The 5,821-nt window shown below is 30.0% G+C and overlaps 1 non-coding gene across 1 annotated transcript; it reads left to right on the top strand.

The window, feature by feature from the left end:
- Positions 1–3,980: 3,980 nt before the first annotated feature.
- TRNAQ-CUG lies at positions 3,981–4,052 on the top strand. The gene has a single exon. It is a non-coding gene; the product is annotated as a tRNA-Gln (tRNA).
- Positions 4,053–5,821: the final 1,769 nt, after the last annotated feature.

Below are 5,821 nucleotides of genomic sequence, written 5' to 3'. Positions count from 1 at the left end.
TTTTTATTTTTTTTATTATGTCAAGTTAAAGATAGTTTTTTTAGACGAGACTGCAATATTGTTTTTGAGGATATTGAGTTTCAGAGAGAAATGATTTTGTCTTTAAAAATGATTTAGATCAATAATTCCTATTATGGAATATTTGATTTATATCTCAAGTGTTTTTGACATTGATAAGGATTTTATTGATATTATGATAATGTTAAAAAATCAAGAGTAACAAGACAATATTGATCAAATTCATTAAGTACAAACTCAACAACCTCAAAATCAAGTGTCTTTATGACAATCCAGTTTAATTGAATTACTCTTTAAGGACAATTTATGGTACTCGTTGCATATTTTGATATAGAGCTTCACCATAATAGATGTTAAGGGGTTTTTCAATAGAGACATTGAAAAACAATTTGGTACAATGAGAAAACTTTGTGTCGAGAGACCAAATTAATATGGTTTACAAATTAAAGAAATTCATCTATAGACTTAAAGAAGCATCTCGTTAGTGATACCATAAATTTCACAAAATAAGAATTCTCTCTTTTGGTTTTGAGGTGAATTTAATTGATTATTTGTGTATCACAAGTTCAGTGGGAAAAAACGTCTATGTGTGGTTTTATATATGGGTGACATTTTGTTTGTCACAAATTTTGCTTGACATTAAGTTGCCAATACTTACGAGATATTTGAAAAGAACTAAGAATTAAATGCTTACATATAGAAAGTCGGAAAGTCTTGAGTTCATTGAGTATTCTGACTCTGATATTACGGGATGCGTCGGGTAATATTTTTCGCTAGCTAATTTTATCGTTTCTTGATGAAGTGTCAAACAAACACTTATGACGTCATCCACTATTGCAGCGAAATTTATGACATGTTACTAGGCATCAAATTAAGTGATTTTGACATCAAGTTTATTTAATGAAAGAAATGATACAAAGTGGATAGATTTCTATAAAATATATATGTACAAACTCTATGGTTATGAACCTATTGGCAATAGGTTTATCATCTAATGTCTTTCATGAGGATATTGCTCGTATGAGTGAACGATCTCTAACTTCAATGGGAGTTTGTAATTTTGACATCTTTCAATTTAATTATTTTATAGATATTTATAAAGTTTTTATTCTGATCAGAAATTAAGTATTATTAAGTTCATTACACTTTGTATAATTATGTTTAAAGTATGATCTCACTAAAGTAGAGTAGGACCAGTTGAAATTGACATAAATCACCTTGCATTGAATTTTCATTCCTCACATTAATGATATGATTTGTCAATTAATTGTATTGATTTATGTGATCATTGTTGGGTCTAGTTGTGCTTAAATACAACGACGAACTCTTTGGTCCTATATTGATATAATTAATTGATAAAATTGTTTATACAACATATGATTGAGATGACATTAAACTTCAGGCGCATTATGGTTGATACATTTATTTTTTGTACATACGTGACCTAGTGGGAGATTGTTGGAATTTATAAGGTCACTAGTATAATAAATAATTGTACAAATGTCATATTTAATATAAGCCAAAATAATGTGATCTAATGTGAAATTAAGTTTATGGTTTATGCTTTTATTTGTCATGAATATAAAGTGAGGATACCTAAGTGAGATTTCTAATTTTATGAAGGGGCTAAATTAGAAATTACCTAACTATAATAACTAACTTAATGTTGGTTATATGTAACGGTAATGGTCCTCATTTGAAGTAATGTCAATTCTCATTTGCGTCCCCATCAACATAGAGAGAAATCTATTGACTTACTCATAAAATGGAAGAATCATTCCACATAAATAAAGTCTAAAGAAAAAGAAAATTCATGATTCATCAAATTAAGGTACGCTTCCGCAACATTCAGATTTTAATTTCTCATACATTAAATTAGAATCAATTAAGATAATTCTAACATTGAGATCATTATTATATTTGTATGATGATTTGTGTAGATTAAGATGTGTTTCATTATGCTATAATCATTCATACGAAATGAGATGTTTATCGGTCATCTTTTTCATTACTCCGACGAAGCTTAGGCTACAGATCGAATCAAGTCTTTTGACTTACTCAGACATTTTCTAAATCACTCGAGGACTCTTTTCGTGGCTTTGTAAATCGATTCCATCAAGTCTAACATGAATTTCTAATGTTGAATGAAATTTTAGAATGTTTAGTTTGATTTTTAGCTGCTGATTGATGTTTGATGATATAGTTCTTGATTTGGCATGAATCAAGGAGCTAATTGACATACATTTTGGATAAAAACGAGGATGAATTAGTGATCTAAAAAAGAAATGTTTGGCTAGCGGATGAAGATGAACGCTGACTCATTGTTGAATTTTCGCTGACTTTGTTACAATTGACCGATCCGGTTTAGTGTAAGCGGTGGTCCGGTTCACATTTAAGTTGGTTGAACTGATTCAAGGATAATGCATTGTTTGTTTGATTAAATTGACAGACTTAATTATTTAAGCCATTTTCGATCTAAGGAGACTTCAAACATTTTTAAAAATTTGAAAAAATAGAAAAGGACAAATATTTTTCTACATTTTATGGAACTCGAAAAATTCCGGTTAGAGGCAGTTTAGTCATTTTACTTTATTTTGCCTAACTTATAATGTCTATAACTTATGCTACATGTGTCCAAAAATATGAGGAAAATTCATTTACGATACTTGAATAATTTCAGGATTTTTTTGATATAATAACCTTAATTTTTGGACATTACAGGTTTAAGCCATTTTTAACCCGAATCATTTATCGATTTCGGTCCTTATTAGTCACCTACGCTATAGGTATCTCGTTTATACTAAATTAAAATCTTAATCAACTGAAATAACTTCTAGATGCATTTTAGGAATGAAAATAACATGTCTCATTTAGATCATAGACATGATCTAGAAAGAGCACGAGTCGAACTATTTAAATATGTGGGGGAGATAAATGAGGTTTCGATATAAATAAAAAGGGTGCTAGCTTACATGGCTAGTAGTTTGAGGTTTGTTGATGGAGAGCCAACTAAGTATTTTGTTAGGATTCATGATGGCGGTGAAGAATTTGAGAGCGATGACGATGATGACGATACTAATATTGCTCTAGCTGCATAAAGTTATGGAAACCCTATATATATAATTTTAAATGAGTTTCTTACGATAATGTTTAACTAATATGGCTTTCTTTTCTTATTAAAACATATGAATTATTAGTAGCTTACACGCATTTATATATGTTATAGAAGCTGCTATATGTATCAGGTAAAACCAATGGTTTCATGTCAATAAACTACTACAATCATATCCTCAATTCAACCTTAAAATTTAGTTAAATTGATTGTATACAAAACATAACATTTTCCTTGTGCAAAAATCATGATACACGAAATATGAAAGCTTTCAATTATGGCCGAAGGAGAGACCTCAAGAGTGTTAGTAGGGTCGATGACCCAATTCACTTAGTTCGCCCATATTTTATGTGCATAGCAAAGTTTTTCCTTTTGAATAATTATCTTTGTTTTGATTGATTTATTCATATCATAGGTGTGTTTTATGTTGCTATAGGTCTTGATTATTTTTAAATTTTTTCGAGTTTCACAGTAATCTCGTCTAACTAAAAGGAGTTACTCTTTCAAATTTTTTTTACCATTTTGCCTAAGTTTGTGATAGATATAAATAACCCGCCATAGGACGCGAAGATGAGCAATCGACTAGTCTTATATAAGTTTTTGAGAAATAAAATTACGATTTGCTCCTTTCACTTAGCTGCTTAATATCGTTAACATAAATACAAGTCTTCAAATATTCATTTATTCAAATAAATGATATAGGATTATTTCGATAAAGGTAATGCGATTATTATGGACCTTTTCAGTGTTTAAATTTGGACTTGTGGTCAATATTTAGTTATGATTGTTTTGAATATTAATTGTATAATATATAGGTGAATAATGAAATAAAATATTAATTATTCAAATTGGTCCTATGGTCTAGCGGTTAGGACATTGGACTCTGAATCCAGTAACCCAAGTTCAATTCTCGGTAGGACCTATAATTTTTTCTAGCCAACTAAGTATTTTGTTAAAGGTTCATGATGATGGTGAAGACCAAGTATTTTGTTAAGGTTCATTATGATGGTGAAGAATTTGAAGATGTTCACGGAGATATTTCGAGTTTCTTATACTAATCAAATAATAAGACTTTATTTTTTTTTTTTTTGAATTAAAGTAGAACTAACATGAAACTCCAGCCATGGTCTCCGTTTAGACTTTACTTTCTTATTAAAACACAAGAATTGCCAATAACTTATTGGTACAAGCTTCTATATGTGTTATGTAAAGTTATTGATTATTTCATGTCAATAAAACTACTTCATTATAAAATTGTTCTATTTTTAAGTTGTAATGTTGTTTTAGTGAAGTTTTTCTTTAAAAACAAATTAACATTCTAAAAATAAAATTGTCTTAGGCTTACATAAATCCTAGTCTAGCGACAATTTCATCTTCAAATCAAGTTAATGTGATGGTATAAAAAGTATAACATTTATCTTTTACGGAAATCATGATACACGGAAAAGGGAAGTTTTCAATTACGCTCGAAGAAGGGACACACGCCATGGATGTTAGTAGAGTCGTTGATCCCCGATTTACTTCGTTCGCTTGAAGTTTTTCTTTTTTTCGTAGTATACACAAATTTCATACTAATGTTTTTTAATTACAATAAAATAGTTTAAAAGAAAATAAACTCTACCCTTTTGCATAAGTTTGTGAGATATATAATTCATTTGAAACAAGACTTGAAACGAGTCTATAAGAATACGAGATACAAAATTACAATTTGTCAAATTCATTTAATGGTTTAACATCATTAGCATAGATATAAGGCTTTCTCATTCATTTATTCAAACTAAACGAGTGTTTCATAAAAGTGATGGGATGATTGTTGTCGTTGTAAAATCAAGACATCACGGTCAATATTTGGTTAGAACTGCTTAGGTAAATAATATTTTAATGATTAAATAAAATATTAAATACTCAAAATGGTCCTACTGTCTAGCGGTTAGGACATTGGACTCTGAATCCAGTAACCCGAGTTCAACCTAATGTTTTTTTTTTCTCGATATATTCGCTCATTTTAAGAGTTGGTGAGTATTTATGTATATATTTAGAAAGTTTGATGTGTATAAATGTTTTTTGGAATTTTGTTTATCTTTAAAAAGTGATAAAGCCAGTTAAATGGCGGGAGACAAAAGGTAAAACGAGAGTAGAGATTGAGAAGCGATATTGAGCAATGGCAGCCAGAGAAAAACTCACGACGACGAAGGCAAAGCCTTCTTCAATCTATCAAATCATCGGAGGTAAGCGTTTCTTTTCGTTGAATCAAAACTCGATTTCAATGGTTCATTATCTTTTCTTCTAGCAAAATGGTCGAATATCTTCATTTCTCCTCTATAAGCTAGTTCTTACAGGATGTTATTAGTTCATGTAATGGTAAGATTAATACGACTTGAAATCAACTGATAACTCCGTGGATTTAGGTTAAAATGGTATGTGATGATGTGGGTTCATGGGTTTGAATCCAATCTCCAGTGTTCATGAACGGTAAATGATATCGCTCTGTACAATCATGGAAAACTCTCTATAGCTATGTTTTGGAATTTAGTTATTTTATTGCATTTGGATATACATAGGCAGAACTCTCTAAAGCTTGATGTTTGAAGATCTTTGTGCTTGGTTAATCTGCTAATTCTTAGTTGGTGCTTAAATTTTTAATGATTCAGGTTGTTGAATGTCGTATCCAGCTACTTAACAGGCTTGGGG

The sequence above is a fragment of the Impatiens glandulifera genome, chromosome 2, assembly GCF_907164915.1.
Source record: "Impatiens glandulifera chromosome 2, dImpGla2.1, whole genome shotgun sequence".
Classification (NCBI taxonomy): Eukaryota; Viridiplantae; Streptophyta; class Magnoliopsida; order Ericales; family Balsaminaceae; genus Impatiens; species Impatiens glandulifera.
This window is presented reverse-complemented; position numbering and strand designations above follow the sequence as displayed.